The 16,628-nt window shown below is 37.8% G+C and overlaps 1 long non-coding RNA gene across 2 annotated transcripts in view; it reads right to left on the minus strand.

Moving 5' to 3' along the window:
• Positions 1-7,374: 7,374 nt before the first annotated feature.
• The window catches only part of LOC106944712 (uncharacterized), a 41,534-nt gene continuing 32,280 nt past the window's right edge, over positions 7,375-16,628 (minus strand). The window contains exon 5 of one of the 2 annotated variants that reach the window (XR_001424400.1): positions 7,375-7,504. This is a non-coding gene — a long non-coding RNA (uncharacterized LOC106944712). Of the gene's footprint in view, positions 7,505-13,366; positions 13,673-16,628 lie in introns of those variants that run through there. The other variant, XR_001424399.1, reaches the window with a different exon arrangement.

Here is a 16,628-nt window from a genome sequence, read left to right on the forward strand (position 1 = left end):
CTGAAATGGAAATTTTCTGAGTCTTACCTTGATGGGCTGCAGAAGAGAGAGGGGTCACAGTGTGAATCGTGAACTATTGAAATTTTTTAATTGGTTCACAAGCATTTTAAAGTCAATGCTGTCTGTGATACTTTTTTTTTTTTAATGGTCGTTGGTACACATGGACGGATTTGTATGTCAAAATTAAAAGGTGGAGATGAACATCCAGATCAAAACAATGGAGAATTGTGTTTTGCTTTCTAATATTTGATAGCTACAAAATCCAGAGTGGAGATTGGAACCACTGACCTTCCAGCTTTAAAGTAGCCATAGTGCAGACACGTTTTGCCCGACTCTGCTCTCCCACTCTTTCAAAATTTGAAAAAGTATAATGTTTCCCACAGCCTAAATGACTCCATAATCTGCCAGGCCTGTTGAAGAAAATGTAACTCCCAGAAGCAAACAGGAATCGTGTTATCAGAAAACAGAGACACCCAAATGTGGTTTGAATAAAACATTTCTAAATGGCGAAGCAGGGGTGCAGACGGTTAAACAGGTGTGTCAGAAATGACTAGAATCTTATAGCAGCATGAGATCATTAACGGCCCAGAATATTTCTTTAAAGATACAGCAAGTAATTTTAGCTGGAATTTTTAATTACATTTTGAAGACGGTGACTACATCCTTGATAGGATTAGCCATCAAAGCTTGAAAAGATTCATCCATCTTTCTGTCAGCCATCCTCAAGGACATCAAGACTGTGATTGGATGAAGGGGGGGAGAAAATTTTACCCGCCCTGTTGTCATTACCAATTCTACAGTGGCAGATCTATTTTTACTTTAAGTAAGGAGGAAGGAAGTAGTTTAATTTTGCCTTGATCCTTTTTTTAAAGCCTAGTGGGGTTTCAGTCTGTTTAAAGAGCAAGAGGGATGTCTAATGGCTTCTTTAATCTAAAGTTGAAATATATCTACTTCAGTGAGACCTCTGAGAAAAAAAAAATGCACTGATGACCAAGTGTGGATACTTTTCTGTCACTCTTTTCAAAACTCCCATTTTTATAAGCTTTGAAACTTTTTGCCTTTGGTTTTTTTTTTTTTTTTTTTTTTTGTTCGCTGGGGTGGAAAGGTTACTGCATTATGATTAAGAAAAGTGTTGAAACTCATTACATTTTACACAGTGGCTACATTATGATAAATAAGATCTTTTAAATAAATCTACATGCATGAATAATCCCAGAATGTACAGATTGTACAACTCACTGGCTGGGAGAGATTTTTATTATTATTATTTTTTTTTCTATTCAACTGCTCCGGGGAAAAATCTTAGTTCTACATATAAAAAGGGCAGAAATGTCCAAAATGTACTCTTTTGAATGTCTGACAAAAAGACCAGCTTTTAAGTGTCTGATAAAAAGGCAGGGTAAAAAAAAAAAAATCAATGTAATAGTATTTGCAAAAACAGCTGTGACATTTTCTCAGGTTTGAGTTATTTGAGGAGAGATTTCTGCTTCGGGCCAAATCATATAGCTAGTTTAATGCTGTGGGAACAAATAGTCTGCATTTATACTAAATGAAAAGACTAAGAGAGATTTCTACTGAAGCTAAAATATTAACTCTTCAGAATTTCACTTCAAAAGTCAGAAACTGTCCCTTTAATCCTTTGCAAAGAGGGATTTATACCTCAAACTGCAGCTCTAATGGCATCTCTGTGCACTGGCACCTTTTGCTCACATATAAATGAGGTAATATGCATGAACACATAGGAAAGCTCTCCATGCTGATGTAAATTTATGTAAAGTTTCACCAAAAAGTCTCCCAATTACCTAAGATCAGTGCTGTTTGAGGCACACAGTCAGCCTCTCTCGCTGTTTCCTTTACAAACAAAAGGAGCCGTGTTACAAAAGTGTTAATCTTCCCAGAAATATATAAAACTGGAACTGTGGAAATGATTTTTACAAATAGCCAAACTTGTAAAGTTCATTACATTCGGCTGCCTGTTTAAAATGCAAAACCATGTTTACAAAAATTCCTCTTCAAGTTAGAATTCACACAACAGCACCATTATTTTAAAATACTGATGAGAATATTTTGATCAGTCAGCATCTTCCTCACATCTTGTGCGCTCTTATGCTTGTGAATACAGAGGAATCGACTGCAATGAGATTCCACCTAGCAGGCTGCAAATATTACTTATAAGCAAAGCTTGACTTTTGATCCTTGGAATGCAATAATCAACATAATAGAGAGTTTCGTTTTGTGATGTCAAAATTGCACAAACTGATATTGCATTTGGAATGTCTTGTGATTCATCGACTGAATATTGCGTCCACTGACTTTAAGATTCAATAATTCTCCGAAAAGTAACTGTGTAAGAACAAGGAAATATTTTCATCCTCATTGTGATTCCTTTGTGATGCGTTACTCTGGCAGTTTTTAGGAGTAACTCTGTATTTTATCACTGTGAAGACATATTTGTCTCTCTGTCACATTTCTACATCATACGTTTTTGGCAAAAAAAAAAAAAAAGTCAAAATGTGTTTATGAAGAAAACGAAACCACAGTCTGACATAAGAAGGCATGAAATGTGTCACATTGTCTGAATTTGATGAGGATGTTTGCATCTCCTGTCCTTGGTCCTATTTGCTTTGTGAATGACAATGTAAGATTATGGCAGACACCACTGCAAATAATGTGGCAAAATGTGGGGCAAAGTGTGGATGCAGTGAATAACTCCCACACCCTGCATTCGGCTTTATGTGGCTTAGAGTGGAGTGGATCCTTTCTAAATAAAGATCATCTGATCTTGCAGAATTTATTTTAAGTTTTAATGCTAAAGAGGTGGAGCTCTCTCTTCTTAACTCTTGATTTTAGCAAAGTAGAAGAAAAACCTTGAATGTGTAGACTAATCACTGCCTGTTTGCAGTAGCCGTGCTTCAGCTGCACAACAAAGCAATCCTCTCTCCCCATAATAAGTATCCTTGTTCATTGTTGTGCAAATCTTGGCGCACTGTACAAATTTACATGACAGGAGCTTTAGTTCTTCGGTTCTAGTCTGTGCTTTGACATAAATTTGTGCATACCTAAATGCATGCGTTCTTGTTTCTAAGTGGCTCTAAAGAGGGTTATGTACCACGGTCTGTTGCGTATCTGAGTATGACAGCCAGCATTTAGCTAATTATCACGAAACATAAAATATAGCCGTGTCTGATCGAGATGCCAGTTTTTACCTGGTGTTCAGTCACGATGTTTGACATATTGATGTCCTGACCCAATGATGGATGGAAGGATAGCACAGTCATCACTGCATTATTAGGCTGAGGAATTTAATCTCCTTCTTTTCAAAGGAAATAGGTTAAAAAAAAAAATGCCTTAAGAATCCACCTGCTATTCATCACTGTGCGCTCTAAAAATGAAGTATGCTGTATTTTTTTTTTTTTTTTTTTTTGGATTTACACCAAAGTGGTCAATGAATGATTGATGTTACCCTCCCTACAACTACTGGGAAACACACACACACACACACACACACACACACACACACACACACACACACACACACACACACACACACACACACAAAGTAAGCTTATTCATTGCTTTCCTAATTCTTTCCTTACTTTTAATTATGTACTTCGGTTTATGTGCATATATTTTTTATGCTGTGTGGGAAGAAAAAGCACCAGAGCGTGAGCAGCTCAGAGACAAACAGAATGAAACAAAGATTATGCATGGTGTCTCCACCCTGCAGGGTAGCAAAGCGTTTCAAAGGCTGGCTAGACTGCACTGGGCAGCTGCTGTGGTGTAAAGAGCCACTACCCTGCCAGACACACAGATGTAGAGTAATGAGTCATTGTGTACTGGAATTTTGTCAAAAGCTTCCTTTTCTCTTCTCCTCTGTTGTTTCTGTCTTTGTAAATGTCTCTTTTACTCCGTCCTCTCCACGTCACGTCCCTCTGTGTCTTAATACTCCTGCTTAGGCCTGAACGCCATCTTAACGATTTCCCCGGCTTGTTTGCGCTTGGCGAGACGCACCCGTCAAGCGTTCCAATGAGGACTTATTTCTGACCACGTGGCGTAAAATAAAATTTAATAAGGTCACATTGCACAAAGCAGCACCAAAGGGCAAAATTTGTAAAGGTCACAGCAGGGGTGGAGAGGTCTCAGCATGCAGCTCGGCTGGGAACAAGGCGGAATAATTTGACAGTGGAGAAAAACGAAGGGAAAGAAGTCTACGAAGGTCTTGTATTCTTCCTTTTAATTTCTCTTTGTTCCTTTCAGCTTAAATCATTTTAGTGAGTAATGAGGCAGCGTTTCGAAAAAGAAGAAAGTACTGTGTTTTTGTTTTTGTTGTTGTTGCTATCGGAACAAACTGGACGAGGTTCCACAAAGGCAGTATATCAAGTTAGGAACCATTTAACATTTGCGTATCACAAAGAATTACGTGAAATTAGGTGGAAACCATCTCTAGTTTATAAATAGAAAACGTACAAACGGATTATGTTGCATCAGGAGTTGGGTTCTATTATTCATTGATTTCTGCTTCTCTTTTTCATCAGTCATTAGTTTGACTGCCTGCAACAACAAACACATCAAAGACCGGACTGGAGAAAAGAGCTAGTAAAAATGCATCGCACCAGTTGAGGCGTTCACTCGTGACTCAGAGAGAGGGCAACGACTTCATGAGACTGCCAATTAGCTTGTTCGAGATGCCTTTCCTGGAAACTGAACTAAAGCAGGTGGCAGCAGCAGGAGGCAGCAACAAAAAGCTGCAGTTAAGGCGCTTTAGTTTCTTGCAGCCTTCGGTGTGCACGGAAACTCACCAGAACACTCAGGCAAGATAAGAACGCCGTCTAAAAAGATGTGAGATGAAGATTTCATTAAGACAGCTGCTGGTGCTTGTCAGCATCATCATGACTTCATCACAGTATAACCACTATGTTACAGAAAAATGCTCTTGCTAAATCTGTCTTGCAGGACTTTGCCAAAATTACATCTAAGAATACATCTACATGACTGCTTTGGAAAGTTGCTGCAAATAATAGGCTGTTCGGAGATTTGTAGACTTTTGAAAATCTTAAGAAAAAAAAAGACATTAGTCACAACAGTCAAATCTGCTTATGCTTCTCCTTCTTCTCCTTCCGCTTCTTCTTCTTCGCAAATATCAAGAGGGAATGTGGGGTTTTACAATCACTTAGCCATTTTCTGGCAAACGTAATTATCTTTGCAGCACACAGTGTTGTTCTCATTCACCAACAGCACAACATCTCCTCCTCCTCTCTGCACTGCAAGAAGGTTGATAAGAGAGGAGGAGCCTGAAGGGAATAGGAGGATGTCTGATAAATACACCTTTTGTTCTTTTCTTTTATGTATTTCTTCATTTAGTTTAGTTTAAAAAAGAAATCCAAACAAAGGTATTAAGTGTTTGTTCATTGCTCTGGCAACTAGTTTTGAGTAAAATTATCCGTGTAATCTGTCGAAGTTTGTGTGATGATGCATCAAAAAAATCACTATTAATTATTTGTTTTTTTATTTACTTTTGCTCGTAGTGCCTATGCCACTTTTCTATCATTTAAAGTAAAGCTTTAAGAAAGCATTTACTCTTCTAAACACAACTAGGAGTGCCTGGATATCTTGGTGTATTTCAGGTTAAAATTAGCTTGTAGTCTGCTGACAGCGCCCCTAGTGGAACAAAGGAAGTCTCAATGGGATTGAAACATCGTATAAAGAAGTTGCAGATCAAAAATTTCTAATTGGTTAAAGTTTCTGTAATTGTAAGTTCATTTATTGTGTTTTTACTTTTTGTCAGACTTTTACATGTTTCACATCAACAAACTAATTTCATTTTGACTCAAGACTGCATAGAACCATCAGTTTGTAAAATTATAAATTCATTTTTGATTAAAGGAAAAAAAAAAAAAAAAAAACTACCTAAACCAATTTGGCCCAATCTGGAAAAGGTAACTGCCTCCTCGACCTGGTGATTGGTTGGGTCACCCTTGATCGTAAACATTGTCATCAGGTTTTTGAGAACTGTATTTTATATTGCTATGGAGGAATTTTTGCCCACTCTTTTTTTTTTTTTGAAACATTGTTTTAATTACTCTCACCGGAGGATTTCCGAGCATAAATTGCCTGGTCAGGGTCATGACACAGCATCTCATTTAGATCTGGATATTAAATATGCTTCTCCGATAAAAATGACCATTTTAAAGCCGTTTGCTGGTATTCTTCAGATCATTGTCTTGTTGCGTGACTCTTGTGAACTGGAGCTTGTGGTCAGGAGTCGGTTGAAACCACTGCCTCATACAGATGCTTTGACAGATACAGTCATCACTTGACTCTAAAGAAGCATGTTTTTAAGAGACCTGAAATGCTTGGACCAATCGGTGCAATCACAGATGCTTTTAATTTAAAAATAACTTAATATTTGATGAGCCTTGTTTATAGTTTCATCAACATAAGTAAACAAAAGAGTTAATGTTTGGAGAAGACTTAAACAGCTATGCCCACAGTTATTCACCCTGGAAGATCGAGATGAAACTCGCTTTCATCAAGAAGTTTGTCTCTGACAGGAAATGAAACAAACACACCTACAAACACAATTAATCAAAGCAAAAAGAGTTTTAGTTTCAGAAAAAAATAATTGATCCATTATTGGTTACATTTCATTTTAAAATAACACGGTAAATTGATTATATCAGTCTCATTAATCAGTGGGAGTTTTTAAACCGTCCCTTTAAACCTTTCAAGTCTCGTTCAAACATTTCGTGATTTTTATGTAAAGTCTCAGTCATAGATCAATAGGCACATTAATTGTCATTAATTGCTACCTCTTGATAACCCAACATCCTTCTTTTCTTTCTACTAAGCCTGTACATAAATTGCGTAGACATAGTAGTTATGACATACTCTACAATTTTTTTCATTTCCTTTTCATTCAAATACCGAAGCCTAAAATTGAACCAAACCAGGAACATCAAAAAGAAAAAAAAAAAAAGAAATAAGCAGAGTTGGGAGTGTAGCAAAAGAGGACGTCTTTTCCTTTGGGTGACCAGAAATTATTGAGAAAAAAATCACTTTCAAATGAGTCTATATGTCACTGAGACATACACCTTGTTGGAAAAAGCCTTAACTGGTCAGCACTGCTGTAATGGGCAAATTGAATAATTATTAGTTCATAAATTGTAATGATAATAGCACAGAACACCAAATTAAAAAAAATATTTGATGTTTTCTGGCTTTGTTTCAACACCCTCTCTGTTTTTTAGCCTATGTAACGTCTTTAACCAGCTGTACTGTCTTGCAAGCAGAAAATCACTTAATTTTCTGTGGTTACTGAGCTGCAACCAATGATCTCTGGAAGGGTTTCTGGTGCTACTTTTTTTTTTCTCTCTCTCTCTTTCCTTTCCGCAACTGATTAACTTCAAAGTGGCCACAAATGCAAGTCTCTGAAGAGAAAGCTTTTAAACTTGCTTTAAAAGACGGACTCGGGGCACGGCTTCTAAAATGGCTTTGTAGGCAGCATCTATGCAGGAGAGAAAATGGGGGAAGGGAGTAAGATAAAGCCATTAACACATTCTGTTACAGATGTTTGAATTACCAGTAAAAATACTTTTATATCTTGAATAATTTGTCTTTTATCTTGTTTTTTTTTGCTGAATTAAAAGTTGAAAGTAGAGATAGATATATTTAGGTCATACAGCAAGCATAACAGCGCCCTTAATCTTCCTTCATAAACTTTATATATATGTTATTATGTTTTAAAATAATGTCTTCAGATTGTTATTTTTGTTGTTTACTTTAGAGAATAGTTAGTGTCAGACATTTTGGCTCCTGCTGAAGCCAAATGACAACAATGAGCCTTTTTAGCCTGTTAACTGATCAGATAAACAGAGAGCCGATATGATTATTAAGCTGATAATAATAAATAGTGTCATTACACCAGAGCTGCAGACTAAGCATGACCCATAGTGTCAGAGACACTTTAGGTAGCAGCCACTTCTGCCAGCAGGGGAGAGCAATGTACCATGCCACATTACAAATCCTGCTCTGGACATTTTGGAGGAACCCAACAAACAGCCTGAGGCATTGACTTGACCCTGAAATTCCCTGCATCCCTGTCCAATAGAAACCAGCAGGAAACACCAGAACAAGCTTGATAGTTAGGGATGCTGCTGTGAAAACCCACAACACTCCCAGCAACTTGGTGCCTCACATCACTGGAGACCCCCAGAGATCCTGTGTTCACACCACATTATGTCAAGAGGGAGCTGTTAAATACAAAGCAAGGGATTGTATTGTTTGTAAATCTTTTTTTTTTTTTTTTGAAATTATGCAAAAACTAAATCGCAACTGAAATTTTAAGCTCAGCTGCTGTCTTTCAGAGTCCACACAAACCTTTCATGCCCAAAATCAACTTGAGCTGGAGTTAAAACACAAGACCGCAGCCAACCATGTTATAAACTCAGACAATGCAGTGTGTTATCACCAGCCACAGTGCCCTCCGCTGGCTGCTGGAGCCGGTGTGCCAAACCAGTGTGACTGGATGTGGAAGAGAGATAGGGTGCTCTGATAGAGCTGCAGGCATGAAAAAAGAACATTTCATGTTGCTAAAACACAGACTAGCGACGGTGTCTTAGTTCTGCATCGCAGAACTGGATGTGTCTTTGCAATTTCTGCTCTGAGAGTCTCTGCCAACCTGCCAGTCCCCATGGTCAGGGAAATGTGTAGCACTCGTGTTCACGTTTAAATAGCGGAGGATGGCGGTTGCTGTCCTTCAACCTATTGACTGGTCATGCATCACAACCGACCTTTGTGTTGGAAAAGAAAAAAAAAAAGAAAGTACTGGCAGCTGAAGGAATCGTGAAAGTGTTTGATTTCTGGTAAAGTCTGGAAGATAAAAGTTTAAACTGAGAGGCACAGAAAAGACTTTACAAGGATTGCAATAAGTCAAGGATGAAATGGAAAAAGATGGAAAGTGCATTGATTAGATCACTCAGCAGACCATAGAAAGAGACTGAGAGAGGAAATGGCTCAAAGATCCCGATTTAATAGTATTCTTTCAGACAGGCTAGTCATTGGAGAGTGTGAATGACTTTGAGTTATCACCCCTTTTATTGTATCCGGATTGATCACATTATCTCCCATCCATCTCTGTATGTTCATCCCAGCTGAAAGTGGTTGTCCAAAGCACATAATGGAAAGATTAGAAGAAAACCTCTGTTCTGGCAACACTCAATATTTCCCCATTAGTGCACCGACCTCTGGGATTAGACCTTTGCCACACATTAAAGATGTCAATACTGCTAATATTGTTTTTGGAGGTCCTCCACCTTCTTAGAGCTACAGCTTGGGTAACTAGATCTATTTGATAAGATCTATCAAACTGCTCTGAGACTAGCAGTTGGAGACCTCAGTGTCTCATCTCCTGGAGAATGGAGATTTTCTCCATTTCTTCAAAGTGGACACTCCAACTAGCTAACATGCAAGTCAACATCTGAGTCAGCAGACAGAAAAAAATGCATAAACTGGATCAAAGTGTTTTGCTTTAAGTTATTTTCATTTCAGCTGTGAGTACGTTGTAAAAAGTAAATAAAGTTTGATAGTAAATCACAGAAAAGACTCAGAAAATAGGAAAAGTTGCAGAAGGTTAATTGGCAGTTGAATTAGATGATCTGATTCATTAAATTAGTTCTTTTTTTAGTAAAAAAAATAAGTCTATTGCATTTTTTTTAAATGATGAACGTTTGTGAGTTTTTGTAATGTTGTTCTTTAGGCACAAGAGGGCGCCATTGAGCTTTGCCTGGGTTGCAAAGTGTCCATGTTATTTAGAGTCTTCACACCATGTTCCGGTTCTGCAAACTGAGCTAATCAAAGAATTAAGTAGATTTGATTGAACTAAAGTTTTGTTAGTTTAACAGATTTTCCATTCTAATTCCACTAATGAGGGAATTAAAATGGGACCCGATTCTGTAATAAAGGCTCATTTCAAGTCCAGTCTGAGAGAAAACTCCCCAAAAAGAAAATATTTGAAGTATTTTGAATATTTGTCGTATTATTTATAGAGTTTTTTTTTTTTTTTTTTCCTGCATGTCATGAATGGCTGTATACTGACAAGAAGCATAATTGCAGTGGTTAATGGAAACACACTCCTGTGTGTGTGTGTGAGAACGTTAATTCTGTGCTGCAATGCTGAGGTCATATCCACTGGGATGGCTTGGCCGCACGCGGACAGGATGAGGAATAGAGCTCTACTTTCTGAGTTAGATAAATACCTCCATCCGCTTCACCGGAGCATTCATCAGGGACGGCACGAAAACCAAAATCAGCATCAATCAATCAAAAGCATCAATAATTAAGTAGCCACACACAACATAAGAGGGTGAAGAGCGGATGGGGTCCTCAGTGGTCCATAAGGTTGGCTCTGGAGTGGTCCTAAATGCTGCTAATGTCTCTGAAGCGTGTCACAGAGGACAAACCGGAGCAGGATGCATCTTTTTATTTATTTATTTATTTATTTATTTAAATGCAATAATGCATTGTATTGTTCATTTATTTGCCTTTCCTCTGGCTTACCTCCATTTACTTCTTCTTTGACTTTTATAGAATTTAAGTCAGACTACATGACAAATAAGGATAACGATTCCCTCTGAAGACAAACACCAACCCAACCCAGTCTGGAGAAGTCTGAGCTTTATAACTTATTAATGAGGGCCACCGTCAGAGCAATGCTGAACAAAACAACACTGATGCCATGGCTTTGACTTCATTCGATTTGTCGAATGATTGATACAATTCTGTTCACTGGTATCAACTATTATCAAATCAATCAAGCTAAGATCTGCTTAACAAAACAGAATAACTGCATCAACAAGTACATTAATGTGTGTGTTCTCTCACACTTCATGCAATAAAAACAAGAAATAAATTCTAGAAATTCTGTATATTTTCTTTTTTCTTTTTTTTTTTTTTTTGCAGTTTTATGTGCAGATGTTTCAGCAAATCCTTTAAGAAGATGCATTCTGCTGCAAGCAGTTGTATTTTGGATGTAAAAGGGGTTTTGGTGTCATGTTTCTGCAGGGGCCCTGGGACAGAAAAGGGTCTAGGATTTCTTTCCGTGTCACTTTGTCCTTGCCAAGGAACTAACTCCAGCTATTTTTTTCCCCCTCCTATCCTTGTACATCTTTATCACACTCCAGCAGTAGTGGCAATTAGTTCTGGGACAGCATGGCAAATTTAGCTTGGGCTATCTGAGTAAAGTTATCATTATGTAATGTATAAAGTTGCCACTAGGGGGAGGGGTAGAGCTGAAATAGGACAAAAGAAAACAAAGAGGAGGGGTGGACAGTGGGGGGGCAGACGGGAAACTTAAACTTAAAGAGGGAAAAAGTCGGTGATAATTAAAACTGAAATGTTTGAGATGAAGACAGAGAGGACAGGCAGATGATGCCGTACCTTTTTTTTTTTTTTTTTTTTTTTTTTTAAGGGAATCATTTTTGGTTTGTTTGTGTGCATGCAGGTGAGAGAGAATAACCTGTATCCCTCCCCTGCCATTGCCGGCATTTCGCTCAGCAGTGCATTTCCATTCGTGGGGCATGGTGGGAGCAGTGACCTCGGGGAGACCCTGTAATTATCCTCTGTGTCTGCGACAGGCCGAGATAATCAGTCTCACTGGGAATACTGGCTGAGATCTGTGGATGAGTGATTCTAAAGGACCTAATCCTCAATGAAGCACTCTCTTAGCTCTCGAACTGATGGCTGGAGTGCTCTCACAAGATGCCTGTTTTGATACACTCTCAGGTCACAGTCTCTGTAATCTCTCTTTCATTCTCTACTCTGTCACTGTTTGCATTTCGCCGCTTGGACTTGCTTGCATTTGATTCTGCTTTTCATGTGAAACAAATTATTGTGTCAGAATTGGTTTTAAACAAAAAAAAATAAAATAAAATAAATAAATCATAGTTTTGTTTATTGTGTTAAACTGTAACATTTTTGTGACGGCACCTGACCATAAAAGATACCTGAGGCAGATTGTCTTATTATCAATTGAAATGAAAATGCAATATTACTATTTCAGCTCTGATTACTGCATTAATTCATTTTGAACGTATTTATTTGTGTTGCACCAAATCAAATTGGTATACCAATCGATACACATCAGACCAAATTTAAATTCAATTTCCATTTGATACCGGGTATAACACAGTGAGCCTATATAATCTTAATAGGTGATTGATCTAAGGAACTCTATTTGAATGCATGGAGTCTTTGACTGTCCAGCAATCTAAGAAAGCATGTGGTGACAGTGGACTCCACAAGTTGTTGCATTAACACATTAACATGTGGCTTTTTCTTTAGGAGTTAATTGTCCACATAGAGTTCCTTAGATCAATCAGTTATTAGCTTAACACTTGGACAGGCAAACCTGCATCTAGATGCCACATTACAGCAAGCGCTGGTGCTTCAGATAAAAAACTAAAAAGTAAAGGTTAACATGCACAGTTACCCTTTGAAGTCAGGGTGTGAGTACACAAACACAATGGTTCAACATCTCATACATTTTTAAAAGAGGCTTCAGAAAAAGGCAGAGATTTGGCACAGGCCACAAACACGTACAGATGAAACGGCACATACGCTTACCAAAACCACACGCAACACATATTTAAATGTCAAGCCACTTGCCAAAAAGCACCAAAAAAAAAAAAAAACTAATGCATTTCTGCTAAAGTTTATTGTCTCTTAATTGCATTATTTTTCTGTTTTCCACCCTCACTCGACTGCAATAAAAACCTTCCACCTTTTTTTTTTTTTCACCCCAAAGTTTTCTGCCTGAAAACTCTGTGGAGAAATTTACAATATGGATGTATTCATTGAAATTTCCAGTACCAGAGACACTTGTGCATCTCCGCCTTGCGAGACGAGCAGAGCAGCATTCCCACAGGGGGGGCCTGGGAATCAATTACCATTCTCCCGAGGCAGGGGATTGGGTACCAGAGGACCACAACATCCCAGACAGCCACACGGTCAGGCTGTCATCGTTTGATTTACAAATAATCAGCTCCTAATTGTATCACATCGGTCTGCAGGTACATCTAATTTAGGAGGGAATGTGAATTCACAAGGGTTTTGGCAGGCAGAGCTATTGTGCCTTTCTGGTAATAAAGCAGAAGCAGGCACTTTAATGTTGTTGGCCCCTGGTAGCCCCGCACTGCGATCCGCACACACTGGTGGAGGTTTGGGAGCCAGACTTTTGTGCTTTTCCAGTTTGATCGACAGCTGACATGACTGGCTCTGGAGTTGCCAGTCAATGCACAGCTGAAAGTAGTCCCAGTGCAAGAAGCCCATCCGCTCGAGGAAATCTTCAAAGGATTTTTTTTTTTTTTTTTGATATTGTATTGTTGTTTTCTCTCAGACTGATGAAGTCCGTGTTACAACCGCATCTACTGGACGACGAATAGCTGTTCTTATAAAGTTTACAAGAAGAAAAGTGGTGTTTCAGTTTGCTGCTATGTCATCGGGGAAACTAAAATTTATAATCTAGTTATGAGGCACTCACAGAGCTCTTACCTTCAATAAGATGCAATAAATCATTTCAGCCTTGCGAGGTAATTGCTGGTTTAATAGAGCGTCTTTATTTAGCTTATTGTCTGATCTTTTCTGCATCCATGACATCAGAAGAAGACAGCAGACTCCCCTGAGCATCAAAACGCAGACAGGCTGGAACAAAAAAATAACAACGGCTCTATTAATCTACTGTGTCATGACTCTTGATCAATATATATTTTGCTCTGGTTCAACAATAACCATTTATCAAGTGAATCTCAATCTGCAAAGGACAACCTTTTAAGATGTCAAGGGGAAGGAAGGGATTCTATTTAACATGCAGATAAAGTGGAACAAAGATACACTTTTTTTAGATTCAAAAGATTCACAATTCCTTCTATTAATTTAATGAAATGAGTGTAGTCTGTAATTTATTAATATATGAATGCTCTAATGCTCTGAAAGGGCTTTTGGGAAACAATGGTTCAGACCTTCAGCCATAACAGGAATTAAAATTGCACAAAGTTGGAAAGTGCCACCCTTAAATAAGATTTTCTATAAAATGAGGATATTGAGCTTATAGAAGGTACTGTGTAACTAAATGAGCAACATTAAATTATGAAAGGGAAAATATTTATCAACCTGTTATTCATCTTTCTCTGCCTGATCCAGTATATTGATCGATTCTTTTTAGTCTGAGATAAAAATATAGTTTCACGTTCTTTCGTATTTGTTATTTCTGATTTGTTATTTCTATTTGTAGCTCATTTGAGATTCAGTCACAATTGGCAAATTAGAATGCTACACAGATATTCACAAAGTGAAGCATATTATATAGATTAACTATGGCACAGGTTAATCATAAGAGCAATTATCATTCCTGTTACTTATATATATTTTTTTCATTTACAGATCATGAAAACATCCAGACCACTAAAAACATTTTAATACAGAAATGTGGGCTTAGAACACATATTCTAATTGATTAAAAATTACTGAACATTTCTCAAAAAGATTTTTTATCCCTTATGAGAAGTACAAAATTTTTTGCAGCTCAGTGCTGAGGGCACAACGCAGAACCTCATCTTGAACTTATGCAATGGGCCGGCCCTGGTGGGAGCTTCTCTTACTGAAAACACTGCTGCAGTTCTAAGAGTGAGCTGGAGAGGTTTCTTTTAAACTCCATTATTTAACTCTGTTACTTTCCTCCTAATTGTGCAAGCTGACAAGAAAGATTTGAGTCCTCACCCAACCTTGTTGCAGCTCCACTTGTTTCAGACTTAGTAATTGTTTAGACAAGCTGCTTTTTTTTTCTTAACTTTGATAAATTTCAATTCACATCTGCCTCACTTGAACGGCCTGTTTTCTCGTCTTTCCCATTTTGATCAAGAAACGGGATCCCCAGTGCTCTGCACACTAACTAATTAACTCAGTTCAATCATAAGAAGGAAAGGAAAAATTATTTTAAAAAATGCTTCAGTTAAATGTTTTATACAAAATTAGTGAAAGTAATCACTTATCTCCTTAGAGAATATATGAAAAAAATTCCTTATATGTCAACACAATTTGTGTTGACATATATATAAAGAAAACTGAATAGCATTTAAAGTGATAAACATTGCTTATCAAAGCTTGCTTGTTGTTTTTTATTTGTTGTTGTTGTGTTTTTTGCCAGTGTTGCTTTTCTACTAACACTTTTTCTAACTTTTTTTATGTAAAACTGTGAACTTCGTCTCAGTTACTTCCTAATCTGCACTCAGCTCTGCCCTCGACAACATTTTTCAGAAACTGCTCCCGGTACGAGTCACTTGTGTAGTTCACTGAGACTGAAATACTGAAATTGCCAGTCATTTCAGGAAAATGAAAACCATAGAGTTTCACCGTCAAACAGATTTCCTGCATTTAGGCTGCTGCTCACAGTACATAAATACAATATAGTTCTCAGGGCTTTACGACACCCAAAAGGAATATTCACAAATGTGATGACAGTTCCTTTATTTGTTGACAGGCAGACAGGCAGAAATGTTCAAGTAAGCAGTAACGCAATACTAACATGAAATTCTCTGATTTGCTATTTACAGTTTTCTTTTTAATAAAAAGCTGTTGCCTACGTGGAAATAGTTTCTTAGTTCTCCTTGTGTTGTAAAATTGCACCAATTTCCGTGTTTGTCTTTTATCCTGTTTCTGAGACGTCTGTGTTTTCTATATTTTCACATTAACAGACGAGGGAATTGTGCAGCTATTCAAGGATAATTAAATTCATTCTCTGAAAGGTTTTTACCATCTTCTGATGTAGCTCAAAGCCTTAAGAGTTTGGTTTAAACCCCACAAAGGAGCTACAGTTAAGAACAGGGAAAAAGGTGTGATGGAGTGGATTACTAACACTAAATACTGCACTTACATTTAATGGAATAATCTGCATGTTTTTGTTTTGTTTTGTTTTTTTCTAAGGCATTGCAGTGAAATCTGTTTAAAGTTTTAAATAATCCACAGGCCAAAAAAACAAAAGAAAAAAAAAAGATCTGCTGTCGTATTCATATTATTTTTCATTGCTATTCATTTTTGGTTGCGAATGTAATGTACAAAGGTAGTTTAATAATAATCTTCTGTCACTAAAACAAGACAAGAAATCCACAAAACCACGGCATCCAACAGGAAGTCCTGGCAGCCAGTGGGATCGCTGAAGCCAAAGGCCATGGCAGCTACAGGTGCGCCTCATTCTTTACTGCCTGACTGAGATGGATATCATCAATTTCTGTTGGTAGCGTTTGTGCTAAGTTGTATCTAAATAATTCAATAGCTGGAGCGACTCTCAAATTGCTTTTATTCCGAACAGAATACAAAACAGACAATGAAAAAAAAAAAAGAAGAGCACGCCGTTTCCTTTTTCTTCTGTGGTTGCAGAAAGATTTCCTTGTCAGAAAAAAAGGAGGGTAAAACATTGTGGGCTAAGTGATTCCATACATCTCCTCTGCTTTGTGTTGTGTGCTTCACACAGCAGATTCAAACTAACTCGAAACACAGTTCCATTTTTCTTAACATGTTCCCTTTATTGCAGCAGTCCCCACCCCCAACCCCCCCCTTCCCCCCCCCACCCCCCCTTTTCC

Source organism: Poecilia latipinna, unplaced genomic scaffold, assembly GCF_001443285.1.
Source record: "Poecilia latipinna isolate Pla-1442-1.1 unplaced genomic scaffold, P_latipinna-1.0 Scaffold110, whole genome shotgun sequence".
NCBI lineage: Eukaryota > Metazoa > Chordata > Actinopteri > Cyprinodontiformes > Poeciliidae > Poecilia > Poecilia latipinna.